The sequence below is a fragment of the Anser brachyrhynchus genome, assembly GCF_964034855.1.
Source record: "Anser brachyrhynchus genome assembly, chromosome: 2".
Lineage (NCBI taxonomy): Eukaryota > Metazoa > Chordata > Aves > Anseriformes > Anatidae > Anser > Anser brachyrhynchus.
Window position 1 is genome coordinate 137,507,038 of NC_137695.1, and position 14,901 is coordinate 137,521,938.

A 14,901-nucleotide genomic window follows, 5' to 3' on the forward strand; every position below is an offset into this window, starting at 1 on the left:
CTAATCCATTTCTGCTGGGACCACTTCTGGCACTGCAAACCTCTGAGCAGCACTCAAACAGCTCATGCTCAACCCTGAGCCTATGCTAAACCTTGTCACAGGAAGTTTCCTTCTTTCCATTATAAACATGGAGTTTCCATTCTTATCCCCCTGCCCCAAATTACATCAGTCTACAACAGAGACCCGTAATAGATACAGGGCACTGGGTTCTGGCTCATCAGCCAGATCTGGGCATGCCTGTTTGAGGTGCTCAGTTTAGGAATACAATTTTTCTGTCTACAGTTATGCAAAAACAATGGATATGAATCTTGCAACTCCCAGGATAGCATCAAAAAGTTATTTTAGGGCAGTTGGAAAAACTCTTTTTTTTTAATTTCAAGGGCTGTGTATAGTTCATAAAAGCTTCTGGACTTCCCAAACATACATAATATCAATAAAAATGTATAAACAGTAAATATCTAGTGAAGTGCTTTCTCCAGAATGTGGCAGAAACAAGATATATGATGGCTGGTGCTGGTATAAATATTATGTTACAAAAATCACTCATGTCTTCAGTGCTCCAGAAGAATTTTGCTGGTTTTGGCCCCAATCCTGCAATATGCTCTGTATGGGCAAGAAGTCCTTCCTCATGGACTAACTGAATTGAAGCTGTATTTGGACCGTGCAGTTGAAAGCATTCAGCTGCTTCTGAGCACTCATTTCATTTGCTTCTAACATAGCTGCAAGTTGCATTTTAACTCATGTACTGGGAATTTGCATCCCATTTGCTCTAAGACAGAAATGTGCCTCACTGGGGTCCCACAGCCCAGAGGTAGGGATGAACCGTGAGCTTCCACGTACCTTTTTCCAGTGTTGTACTCTGAATCATTTCATCCTCCCCAGTGTAAGGCTATTTATCTCCTGATCCTGATGTAACAAGGGAACCACTGCAGTAATATGAACTTGCAGCAAATCTTTGTATGCTGTGCTAGGTAGGTAGGTAGCAATAATGATACTCTGGATGCCAGAAACACTAGCTTGTGAGTGTGGATTATGCTGCTGGAGTGACTGCATACATATGACATGACCCATAAATCTGCACAGACTAATGCCAAGACATACAGACACTCTGCCCATCTTTTGCCCAGCTGAATGTATTTTCTTAAATAAGCTGGTAAAAGCAAGTATTTTATTCAGATAGAACCATGTGTTTTATCTTGAAGAATCAATCTACAGTCATTTGCACAGCAAAAAATTACACAGGCTTTGGAAATTATTATTATATATATATTTTTTATATATATATTTTTTTCTGAAAGGTTCACAGACCACTCACCCTATCAATATCCCAACAAACATGCAAGAAGTAATGGGCACAAACCAAAAATGGGCCCCCAGGAGGCTCCCCCTGAGCACCAGGAACACTTCCGTGCTGTGCAGGTGACGGAGCCCCGGCACAGGCTGCCCAGAGGCTGTGGGGTCTCCTCCTTGGAGCCCTTCAGAAGCCGCCTGGACGTGGTGCTGGGCACCCTGCTCTGGGTGTCCCTGCTTGGACACGGGTGGCACCAGGTGGCTCCAGAGGGCCTGGCCAGCCTCAGCAACCCTGGGAGTCTGAGAAACATGCAAAACTAAACTGAACTAAACTAAACTACAGTGACCTGGTGTTTATGGTTCATGATCGTGGTTTCATCTGTGCTCCTAAGCAATCTATGGTGTTAGATTCAAGAGTTCACTCTTGCACATAGCTTCTCTTTTGAACGTTGTGTTGCTGTTTTCTGTCTCCCTTTGCTGTTTCCATAATTCAAGCACGCCTTTCACCAGGAGCAGCTTCAGCCTCATTGGTCATCACCACACACCGGTCTCCTTGTTCTTGTGTTCTGTTCTCCAATGTCAGACTATTTTCCTGAAGAGATCCCGGAGAACAGTGGTTGCACCTTGCAGGCATCCATGCATTTCCGTGTGTTGCTTCTGTCTGAATGGTGGCATTTTATTCCCACATTTTCTGGGCTAGGGGAGACGTGTCACAGGCAGTCCTAGCAGGGTAAGGCTGATTCTGCCTAACCCGTGCCATACGAGGGAGCAACATTTTTGTAAGATGAACTGTTACTCACAAGATTTTATGCATACAGGCTCCCAGCCAAAACAGCACTAATTCTTGTTGCACTTAGGAGAAGTTTGCAGGAGGCTGTGAAGTTAAGCATTTTCCTACCTGCCCATAGACTGGAGCACATTAAGGGGAGGAAATACATGCATTGACCTATATGGGCTTTTTTTAGCTTGGATTTGTTAAAGGTCACTCAGCATGAAACGATTAAAAAATAACTCATGTCTGATAAGTGTATTTGGATTTTTGGAGGTACATTATCCCAGCTGGATAGACATAATTTCTTTGGATTTCAGGAATGCATTTAGTGTTGTACCACACATCGGTGCAATCCCAGTAAGTCAGAAAGCATTAGAGGGACGGTGAGGCAGGAGCTGTCAAAGGCAACGGTTCAGCAGTGGGTCGGGGCACCGAGAACCCAGAGAATACAAGCAAAAGTGTGAGATATTCACACACTTTAAACTATATCAACATTATAACATTACAACATTATATAACCCACCTACTGCACAAGATTTGGAAAACAAGTTTCGCAGACTTGGACCCAAGCAGCGATTCCTTGCATGTCAGTGCAAGGATAAAAGTCCGAGGTGCTGCCCAGCTCCCCAGGTGAGTGACTTGTGTCACCAGAGCTGGTCAGAGTGCTGGAGGGGCGCAGAGCCTGCCAGCTTCACCTCCAGGCTCCTCCGGCCAGCGCTGGGGCAGGAGAGGAGCTGCGAGGCTGCAGCTGAGTGCTTTCTCTCTCCCACGCCTCAGAGGGGAAGTATCAGATTTTCAGGCACAGTCTGGTCAACGGTCTGCTTCTGGGATAGCACAGCCACATGCTGTCCTTATTTGGGCTGGATTGCAGGGTTACGAGCCAGTCCGAGGACTTTTTTTTCCCTTTTAACAAGTTCATTTTGGTGAGATGCTTTTTTTTTTCCCTGTAAGGAAAAACCCCCAAAATATTTTTAGAGTGGTTAAATTATTTGTTATAAACAGAATGCCCAATGAAATTTGGCCTTTTTCTGAACATGAGTCATTCACAACCTTATTTCAGTGGGTGCATTTGTTATTCATAAATACTAAAGGGATAGTTTATGCAAAGGAACTTCAATCTCTGGATTATTCCAGAGCTGCTTGTTTCTTTATTAGTGTCTGTTTTTCCTGGTACAAGATGGTCTATCTCAGCTAAGAGGCACCACATCTTCACTGTGAATAGTAATAAAGGACTTTGAACAGGTGAATAGCAGTAAAAACCATTTGAAGGAATAGAAAAACAATTTGAACTAGTGCTTGTGTTTAAAAACGTTAATATTTGGTTTCAGATGTTTTTGTGGATATGGCTGTGGCCATGGAAAACATTGCAAAAACACAGCAGTATCATTCAACAAACCACATCAGGAAAAAACACCCTGTACATCTAGGTACAAAAAGTTTGGGTTGCAGACGACCTGAACAAACACAGTTTCTGCAGGGCAAAGGAGTTGAACTCCTGTGTAGTACATGGACTCACTTTAAGTCTCCTTCTTCGGGCCAAAGTTTTCTAGATCACCAGAGCTTTGCCCTTGCCTCTAAATGGACTGCTTAGAGCAGTTTGGCACTTGCTTCTGGCATGGGTTAATAAACTGGATGTTCTTTCAGCAGCAAGAGCTGAGTGACCTGGTCGGATTATCACTTTCTCCTTACTCTTATCACATGCCAATCAGATTATACTCTGCACTCAGAAGAGGTGGGGATACTTTTTTTTCAGTCACAGTCTGAGGTGTTTACATCCTCATGGTTAAAGCATTCACCCACATGCGGGCGACCTGTGTTCATTGTCCTCCATAGACTGAGATGGCCCAATCCTGCAGCACCAGCATTTTCTGATGCTGTGGCAGGTCTTAGTGCACGCTCAGTAAGTTCTCAGGTGACACCAAGTTAGGCAGTGTTAACCTTCTCAAGGGTAGGAGGGCTCTACAGAAGGATCTGGGTAGGCTGGACTGATGGGCCGAGGCCAATGTATGAAGTTCAACAAGGCGAAGTGCCGGGTCCTGCACCTGGGGCACAACAACCCCAAACAACACTACAGGCTGGGGGAGAGTGTCTGGAAAGCTGCCTGGAGGAAAGGAACCTGGGGGTATTCGTTGATATCCAGCTGAAAATGAGCCAGCAGTATGCTCTGGTGGCCAAGAAGGCCAACAGCATCCTGGCTTGTATCAGAAATAGTGTAGCCAGCAGGACTAGGGAGGTGATCGTCCCCCTGTACTCGGCTCTGGTGAGGCCGCACCTCGAGTACTGTGCTCAGCTTTGGGCCCCTCGCTACAGGAAGGACATCGAGGTGCTGGAGCATGTCTGAAGAAGGGCAATAAAACTGGTGAAGGGTCTAGAGAACAGGTCTTATGAGGAGCGGCTGAGGGAGCTGGGGTTGTTTAGCCTGGAGAAAAGGAGGCTCAGGGGAGACCTTATTGTACTTTACAATTACCTTAGATGAGGCTACACCAAGGTGGGGATCAGTCTCTTCTCCCAAGTAACAAATGATAGGACAAGAGGAAACAGCCTCAAGTTGTGTCGTGGGAGGCTTAGGTTGGAAAAAATTCTTCACTGAAAGTGTTGTGAAGAATTCGAACAGGCTGCCCAGGGAAGTGGTTAAGTCACCATCCCTGTAGGTCTTCAAAAAACATGTAGATGTGGTTCTCAGGGACGTGGTTTAATGTAGACTTGGCAGTGCTAGGTTAATGTTTGGACCTGATGATCTCAGAGGCCTTTTCCTACCTAAATGATTCTAAGATCCTATGTTGTAACCATGGGCTCTAACCCTAAGCTGATCCTTAGGGATACTCATTCATCCACAGCCCAGTAAGTCCCACTAGCCCATTGAATAAGTTGGAATTAGTGGTGTTTCACTTAAAGCTGAGCCCATGCTTCATCTTGGTATTAGAAAACAGAAAATTTCTTAGTATACAGAAACAGAGAAAAAGATGTTGCAAGGCTAAATTAATTGCTGGATCTTGAAAAGCATGTATTCAGAAAATGGATGGTGATTTTAGTGCCACTGGTAGCTATAGAAATGGCAGGGGGAGCAGATATTACTGAGGGATGGTGCAGATAGTGTTTATTTCAGGCCAGCTGAACATGGAAGAGAGCAGGTAAGGAGGGCGGTGACTAGTAGGACTGTTGGCCTGGAGATATCTTTTAGTGTGACTCTGTCTTATGTGCACGACTTCTGCTTGGGTTGAACTACTCAAGTATAAAGCTCTAGTAACTAACACCAGCGAAAACTTTCAGTAAACTGGTGACTGTCTCTGTATCAACATCCACACCCATGTTATGGCTTTGCATGTGTCCTGGACACACACAAAGCTGTTATTTGCAAGCATATTCTCCTTGGAGTGGTTCTCACTTACAGTTCCCATAATTATCAAGTACAGCTCTCGAATCCAAATACTAATACCAATTTCTGTACACTCCAATTATAGCCACCGTAATAACAAGAGGCCTAAGTATATCAATAAGAGCAATAAATTGCTAAGATTCTCCAGCAAGACTTCAGTTCAAATACTGTTAAAATGATTTTAAGTTAATACACTTGTAAGCTACCCTTCAGAATGCACAAGGGATAGCTTCTAGCTGCTAATTAAATTACTTCATCTGTTTACTCTTGCAAACTGTTTTCCTTGCTTATTTTTAACCATATATGCTATAAAATCTAAAGACTTGAAAGACCTAAAAGCCTTTAAAACACTAAAAACTTTTTAAAAGACTTGAAACCATATGCTCTCTACAACTAAAAAACATAAAAGACTATATTTATGTAGATTTTTATCTTAAAATATTACATAAAGATTAATGGCTTGAGTTTCACCTATTAAACTTGGTAATTTATATATGAGCTGTTCTTCCTTTCCAACAGGTTGCATGCTGAGGGCTTTGGCTAGGATGGAATTGGATTGGGTGTTCTCATCTACTGGTCCTGTATTCAACTAGGCCTCTCATTTGCCTCTCTCATGACGAAATATAACTTTCTTGGTAGCTTAGAGAAGGCGAACGCTATAGAAAGGTGGAAGTGTTGTGTCTTCTTAATTTGCAGAAATAACCAGAAACCTGGGCTTGATGAAGAAAAATACCTTGGGGATTGTTTTAATATTTAGACCACCTAGTAGACATCAGAAACTGTACGTATCAATCAATGTATGCTTAATTTTCCAATTAGGGAATGACTATATATGAATTGTTATTAAACTGTAATGGCATTATTGATGCCCTCCAGATAGTATTTCCCTTAAGACATGCTCCCTTGCCCTTTTCAGTTCAAGTAAACATGGAGAGAAAAAGACAGACTTTAGAAATATGGGTGGCTAATAAGAGTGCTGACCAAAATATTCATTATGTTAATTCTTGTATTAATTCTTCTTGTTGAGAAGTAATGAAAGGTCACTGAGTGTTTCCCTCAATATTTGTTGCTCCTAGTTGGGTTCAAAATACTGAAAAAAAAACCACCAGCCTTGCTGCCTTTACCCTGACTTTTCTGCTTCCTGATCCATCAGAAGTAGGCATACAAATGTGAGACTGCCAAACACAGATAATTGCTAAACACTCTCTGACTTTTTTACATCTGAGGTCTTTCTAAGTTGCAAGAAGCATTTTCTGCTCTTTTTTGGCTGGAGCTGACACTTTGCTTTTCTCTTACCATTCAGTCCATCGAGGCACCTTCTTTTAGTAATAGGTATAGACCATTCCCCATGAAGACCCTGGAGACTATTCCTAATTCTAGAATAAGGAACCATAAGAATTCAGGGAGCTTATTTTAAAAGAGCTTGACCCATATGTGCAAATGTCCAGATGCCTGCTTTTGATGAAGTTAATCTAAGCTGAAAAATACAGGCAGCTCAGACACTGAAGCTCAGCTCCTGGTGATGTGCAAGTGTCAGTATGCTTCGGTTACTATGACTATTGCACACATAATGTAGGTTATTGCAACATCTGGACCCATATCAAAGTTTGCAACCCAGAAAACCTCAGATTTCATCCATTTTCAAGCCTTCTTACCATGTTGTTCAGCCCAGTGGAGAGACAGCCTTCAACCTGCCACTTAATGCCAGGTCACTACTTGTTTTCTGTGTCCTTGCTTCTTTCCTCTTCTGCACCAACATCCACAGCAGGCTACCTGTGATGACTCTTAGAGGTGAGCCCTTGCTCACAAGATGTAGTATGCTCTTTTTCAGACTGAGATTATTTCTAACATGTATTTTCTCCTACCACTGTTAAACATCTTTTTGTTAGAAACCATACAGTAAAACAGACCTGTAGAGTTTCAACTTACATGTTGGCATTTAATCATGTATCAGATACAAATGTCATGTACCACATCAGACAGTCTTTCAGCCTGCCAGAAATATATTGCCTGACTTCTCTAAACCAAATAGATAGATAATATTTACCATTTTATGTCTTACTTTAACAAGTACCAGTAACAGTCAGGTCTTCTGTACTCCCTATGCTGTATCATTTGTGTATATCACAAATGGGCAGATGCCAGAACAAAGATAGGTGTACAAGTCAAATTACCTGACATACCCACAGCCTCTGACATGCTTATCTTATGACATATTTGCAGGTCTGAAATTCTGTTGAACCCACTGCTACACCAAATAAATCTGCAGTGCTGTGAGCAGTATCATGACTACAGCACAAAGATCTTGCTTAATACAGCTAGAAATTTGTGCTTGACTGCTTTAAGGAAGGCTTTGGATGCTTTCCAGGTGACCTGAGTACATGCATATAAATGTATATGTCTCTTTAAAGAGTACCTTAGCCTGTGAAGCTGACCAGAGAATCTGTGAAAATGTTAAATTTATTAAGAGTGGGTTGACTGCTCTCTTTAGCTATGTGAAACTTTTATGGATGATCCCTCAAATCTGGCTGCTGGTTGGATTCCAGATATTATATGTAGCTATGTATGGTTATAATAATACTGCTACAGGATTTGCTGTAGGAGAGATATCTGGGGGGTTGCTTATGATTGCACACACATGTGTCAAATCTGCAGCAATATGGAAGGCCACGTTCAGGTCCGAATTATGAAGTAGGTCTCAACTATGTTAGCTGTAAACCTGCAACTTCACAGATTCAAGGCAAAATGCAACAGGCTGGGAGATGATTTTTAGGTCCTGTGTGATCTGCACTTGATGCTTTTGTCCTTTCAGTAACTTGAAATGCTCTTAAATAAACATAAATGCAAAAAATCTCTTCAGGCTGAAGGATTTTTTGAAGTAGTCAAACATCAGTGGTCCCAGAGTACACCCCTCTGAAAGCAGTGTACAGAAGTCTTCCCTAAAATACAGCTATGGTACAGCACTCTGGAAGGAAGCAATAAACCAGCTTAGGTTAAGATATAGAGGAGGTCATATACACCTGTGAGTTCTGGTGAGTTAAATTGAAAAACCGTACCAGAAACACCTCTGCTAGGTTCATATTTGCCCAAGATTTGGTGTATAGACTCACACAGGAATTTTGATAACCAAAAATGTTAAGAATTATTTTAAATCAATTTTTGCAAAACTAGTATTTTCAGATTTGCATTTTATATATGAAAATCGGAATATGACAGGACTTGAATCAGATCTGTATATTTATACTAGGTGTTTATGAATGCAAACTAAGACACAAAACTAAAAGAATATTTCTTGGTCACAAAGTACTTCGTTTAATTTAGGTATTAGAGGGGTACTTTTAATCTGTATTATAACTGAAATGCTCTGTGTATTTCTTATTTCTCCCTATCTAGTTATCTTAATAAAACCTGGAAATGTTTTCAGTGATTTCTTGAAGAAGCACTTGGAAGTGATTAAGTCACAGAACAGAAGTTTGAAACATTTTGGTAATGTGAGATACTGAAATAATGTAGTGGTATCTTACGAAAGGTTAGTTTTTAAGTTCGGAATAATGGACAATAATTACCTAATTAACTGGAGCAGAATAGAAAGAGAGGGAAAATAGCTTTCATTGTTTAACGGACTCGTAAAATACAAGTATTACTTTTGCAAAATGCAAAATTAAACAAATAAAATTTTGAATGTAGATAATTTGTTTCAATAGGAAATGACATGAAATTTCTCTTTGCTGCCATAAAAAAGAAAATCTGAGAATGAGTCTCCTCCTAGTTTTACCGGGTCCTCCTGATATAGCTATAACCCTAACAGCCTCACTGGTGTTAGTTCTGATCTTGAAGACAGTAATGAAAAGAGGCAAATGACCGCTTCTGTCCTGTGGTATGGGAAAAAAAAATAACCCAAATTTGAGATTCAAATGATTTTGTTGCCTAGCAGGATAATCTATACAAAAGAAAATGTCCACTGGATGTTCCTGGTGAGCCCTAAACAATTCCTCCTCATCCTGACTTGCAGGATCCTATGTCTAGCATGCAAGCTTTGAGAGCTGGACACAGATTTCTGTAGAACTGAATACACTACAGCAAAGAAGCTTAATGAATTGGGACCACATAACGTAAAATTTAGGTAACATCTTCTCTGGTATTTTCTAATAATTTAGAAGACAAACTAGAGTTTAAACTGAAAAAGGTTTCAGCTACATTTTTCTCATGAAATCACTCAATGGATATTATGTTATTGCACAGTGTGGAGCTTTTTAACTTTAAAGATAACGTGTGCTCTCTGTGTTTTTAATGTTTTTTATTTTCTAAGAAAATCCTACTGCCTCATGCCTTGTACTCAAAGCTGAGCTACTCCTACTCAGCTTCACACCCTGTTTTTTTTTGTTTTTATTTTTTGTTTGTTTTGTTTTTGTTTTTGTTTTTCACGATAGTTTTTGGACATACTGAACACACTGACCATGGAAGAGAAAAGCGAGAAAATTTTTAATTCTTTTCCTGATGAAATCCCTTGACCTGAAATTCCTAGTAGAAACATAAGGAAGGAAAAGCATGGACCTTTGCTTAAACAGAATTTAGCTTTAGGCAAGCAGACCCTACTGCAGTGACCCAGGGTTAACCTCTGCACTGGAGTTTTGTTTGCGGTTCATGGGGGAAGGCTGATGTACCAATACTGTGGCTCCAAAAAGGTGCTACTACAGGGATGGAGAGCCTCCATCCCATGGACCCAAGTGAGCACATCAGAACAACTGCAGTGTGTGGTCTGTGGTCTGTGGTCTCCTCCCTAGCGACATGTGCTGGTAAGATTGGGCTGCAGTCAAATGCTTTTTAAATAAGCTGTCACAACAACTTAGAGGGACTTGGAATACACTGGAGGACAGGACTGGAATTCCAGAAGAACTGGAGATTTAGTCTGGAAAAAAAAAAAAAAAGGAGGATGCTATCAAGTGAACAGTACTTTAAGATTCTCTAAAACAGTAATATTATGGATGCTTTCATGAGATAAGACCACAAATGCCGAAACACAATGTAAAAACAACTGGCTTGACAGCTGTTCTGCAGAAAAGGACTTTAGGCTGTAGTGGATCATAGGATCCTTGACAGTGGATGCACCCAGTTTTGGTGAAGATCCAGTGCTGCACCCAGACTTTGAATGGTGACCACCATTACTGGACTACCATTACCAGACTTACTACTGGGCTAAGCGCTATTTCTGCTCCTCTCAGCTTTGGCAAAGCCTCTGTGGAACTGCTGCTTCCCACTGTAGTGCCATGCTTTGAGATAGATGTGAATCAACCAGAAGCAGTCTATCTGGAGAATGATGGGGGTCTGGAAAACAGGAGAGGGAAGGAAGACTGAAGGAGTTGGAATTACTTACCCTGAAGGAGAAAAATTTGAGGGCAGAATATGACAGCAAATATCAAATATAAAAAAGGCTGCTGTTGGCCACAAGGGAATAATTTCTTCTTTCTGTCTGTTGTGGTTAGGAAAAGAAGTTATGGACTTAAATTGTAGCAAGAAAGGTTTTGGTTAGAGAGAAGAACATGTTTTTGTCAGTAAGGCAACGAAGCCCCATAATAGATTACTTGAAAGGCTTCAGAATGTCCTTACTGGGGGAGTTTTAAAAATATACCATACCAACATCCATCAGAATGACAAAATGTATTTCTTCCTGTGTTGGAGCTTTGGACATCCTCTCTGGAAGTCCTTTTGAGGCTTCTGAGTCTACCTCGGATGGAAGAGCCATCTGTGTGCACACTTGTTCAAATTGGCCTTCCACCTCTCTCTTGTGGGAGCTGGGCAGAGAGCACTCCACTGTGCGTTGCATAGGATACGGTGCTGGTCAGACCAGCCTTGGCCTCTCTAGCCTTGCTCCTAGACCTGTTTCTCAGTATCACTCTGCACAAAAAAAATAATAAAAAAAAAAAAAAAAAAAGGAATACAGCATTACCCTTGGAAGCAGACAGCCCCAGGGCTGAATGCCCAACAGATGAGCCCAAGGATTTGCTTGCACTTGCTCCCTCTGTACAGCACATGGAAAAGTCCTCTCCTGCCCAGTTTTATCCTACCCTGTCCTACCCACAGCAGTCCTGCCCTGCTGTGGTGTGCAAGAAGGTGCACATCTGCCATCACACCTCCCAGCCTGCCCTGTGAGAACAGTGCTGCCTGAATCTTGCCTTCTTCCAGCTGCACATGGAGTTTAACTTTGGGGTCCCACTTATTGAATGGACTCTCTACATGCTGTCCTAAGTTACCAGAGCACTTTTACCCACGGTAACTTTTACAGATTCAGATATGGACTCTGATAATGGTTACGAAACAGTGCCACATAAAACCTCTGAAAGTGCCTTTGTCTCTTATAATACTCCTCTAGTAAATAAACCTGTATTGCTTCCCACACAGACAAAAAATAAATCTTCAAAAATGTTTCCCAAGTTCCCTTTGTATCATTAATTATCATTAATTGAGTACAACGTGGGCTAGGGGTCTGCCTTTTGTACCTGTTGTTTCTCGTCTCCCCAGGCAGCCTGCACTGCCTAGCCTTGGAGATTTGTGGGCAAGCAGCTTAGATGTCTAAATAATGTATGGATCAGTGTACTGGGTCTTTCATGTGAAGTCTGTGTTGTAGGCAACAGTAGCAGTCTAACACAGGCATTCAGGAATTCTGGGTTTGCTCATGTCTGCTGCTTTGCTTGTTGCCTTTATGTGATTGCGTGGGATTTTCCTTGGCAGAGAGTGCTGTGTTAGAGATGATGTATTAGCAATGATGCAACTTCTTTAATCATTTGAAAAAAATCCCTGAAATTCTTGCCCTTATCTAGTATAGCGTACAGTATGTTTTAGTAAGGAGCTCCTGGAAGAGGAGCTGGGAGTGTTTGCAGCTGGGTGATGGCACATTTCAGAGGGCAAGCAGCTCCAGCGCGGGCATGACTCCCCTAACTGCACAGAGCCACCCCAAAGGAGCCCCTGAATTCTGGCCCCAGGTCAAGATGCCATTTAAATGCATACCTCAATGCAACAAAATCCTTGGATTCTGTCCCAAATCTGGATGGAATAGTCGTTTAATGCTAAAAACACAGCCATTAATATCAAGAAAGTTTATCTGGGAAGAATGTCCAGTCCTTCCATACGTCTACATATTTCACTGTGGACATATTTCCTGGACCCAATCTTTTCCTCGGCTAAGCTCCACTTCACAAGTTAGTAACTCTTAAAACCTTCTATCTTTCCCCCAGCCTTTTTCACAAGGCAGTGAATTCCTACGGCTACTTTTTAAACTTGTTTTCCATTCTGACAATATGATTTATGCCAATATTTTTGCATAAAATAAGTTGTTGGAAATAAGTCCCAGCCACTACTGCAGACAAGTAGTGTGAGCACAGGAGAAAGTAACTGGTAAAATGAATAAACACACCCAGTGGTGATGCTCATGATGCCTTTGCAAAGTCAAGACATGACTCTCAACAGAACATCTGGGTATCTGAAGTTAAAGAGGATCGATAAAAAGGACTTTATTGAAACTGCTTCTGCAAATATGAGATGGGATTCAGCAGCAAAGGTGATATAGGATCACCTTTTTCAAGACCGAGAAGAGTTGAGATGACAAAAATATTTATATATTTAGAATAATTAACACCCTTTGTTCTTCTTTGTAGCTCTGATTAATAAACTAAATAATGTCAGTTAGGAGTGTCTTATTTGTATTGTTGTTTCACTGAAAGTCAGCTACAGAGAATGCAAGGGCAGAATAATGCAAAAAATAAAAATAAAAAAAAATACCACCAACCCCTAAGTATGAACACATGCAATGTTTCTGCTGATTTGAGGTCAGCCGGTCAAAATCAGCCTTGCTATAAAGAAGCACAGTGGGAGAAGAGCATGTGTTTGTGAGTACATAATCTCATCTCCAACATATTTTCATTTGAGAAATATGAAACTGAAAAGAATGACAGCCTCTTGACAACAGATTCATCAAATCACATTTACAGTGCTATCAATGAAGAAGGGGGGTAAGAATTTTAATACATAACAGAAAGGACAAGGCAGGTAGTGAAATCTGGTTAGCGTACCCATCAGGAGTGAGCATAATAGTTGGCTTAGTTTAAACCCACAAATTTAGAAAAATGAGCCCTGACAGTTTTAACAATGAACATAAAATGCCCTTTCATCATAAAAGAAAATATTTAAAATACTTAAATGCGATAAGGCAGTCTAATGTCTTGATTTGTAAGTTTTGCCATAAAGTTCCAGCTTGCCCCTGGATGTACAAAGAGTGTCAACAGGCTAACCTGGGCGGGAGCAACAAGGGGCAACGTCTGGAGGTTACAGGAAAGGAGCTGCAGGTAATCCCAGCAAGGCAATCTGAGGATCAACCCCTGAATTTTACATTGCATTTACAGCACAGTTCTCACATTGGTACACTTTGCATGAGGATCTCATTGGTTCTGTGTTTGGGTTAATGAAAGACCAGCTGTCCAAAGATGGTTGAAACCAGTGGGTGCATTTCTGCAGATCCACTCACCTCTGGTTCATTTTTGATATCTGAACCAAAGGCTTCAGTATTCCATGAGATCCTGCTGCCTTCTTGCTCATGTCTGCCTTCATCTCTTCCTTGAAGGGCAGACTCTGACCCAGGACTGATTTGGGGTCTTGGTTGCTCAGAGATGTCAAAGGGAGAGATGTCTGGCCAAATGTCTCCATCTGAGTCTAGAAAGCTGCAGGATTCACAGTTGCAAGGAAATTGTATCTGAGCTGGTTTACAAGTTGCTCAGAGAAGGTGTAAAAAGGTGAGACTCCAAATAAGCTGGATTAAAAAAAAAAAACAACAACAAAAAAAAAACAACAACATGACTTGCATGCTCACTCCTCTAGTTGAGTTGTATGTACAAGCTTTAGCTCAGGTAGAAAACAGGAGCTTCTGTAGCCTTTTATGAGGCAGATGTATCATGCAAATGCCATATCAGGGACTTCAGTGGGTTATAGACTGACATACCTCTCTGCATCTACCAGCACCTGTGGAATGTATAAAGGTCTGTGATTTGTGACAGTTTGATAAAATATTCCTTTTAGTTAGAAAAAGAAAAAATAGTAACAAATTTATTTCACATAAGGATGAGGAGGATGGCATTACTGACTTAACCCAAAGACTTTTCATAGTAAAGAGGCAAAGGATTTTGTGATATTTACTTGTTCCCATTGTTCTGTCTTCTGATTCTTTTTTTTTTTAAATTTATTTTAAAGGAACCAATTTAAGCTAGTAATGCGTTTATAGTGATTGACAATCAATACAAGATGACATTTTCAATGAGGAGAAAGCATTTCCCATCTGGTGGGAAGAGAGAAAATATATTGTTTGACTAAAACGTATCTTGTAGTCACTCCGATAGACATGTATGCAGTAAAACAGAAGAAAACACTTCCTGATGGAAATAAGAGCAAAATTCTGGATAGAAGTGATTTCAAGTGC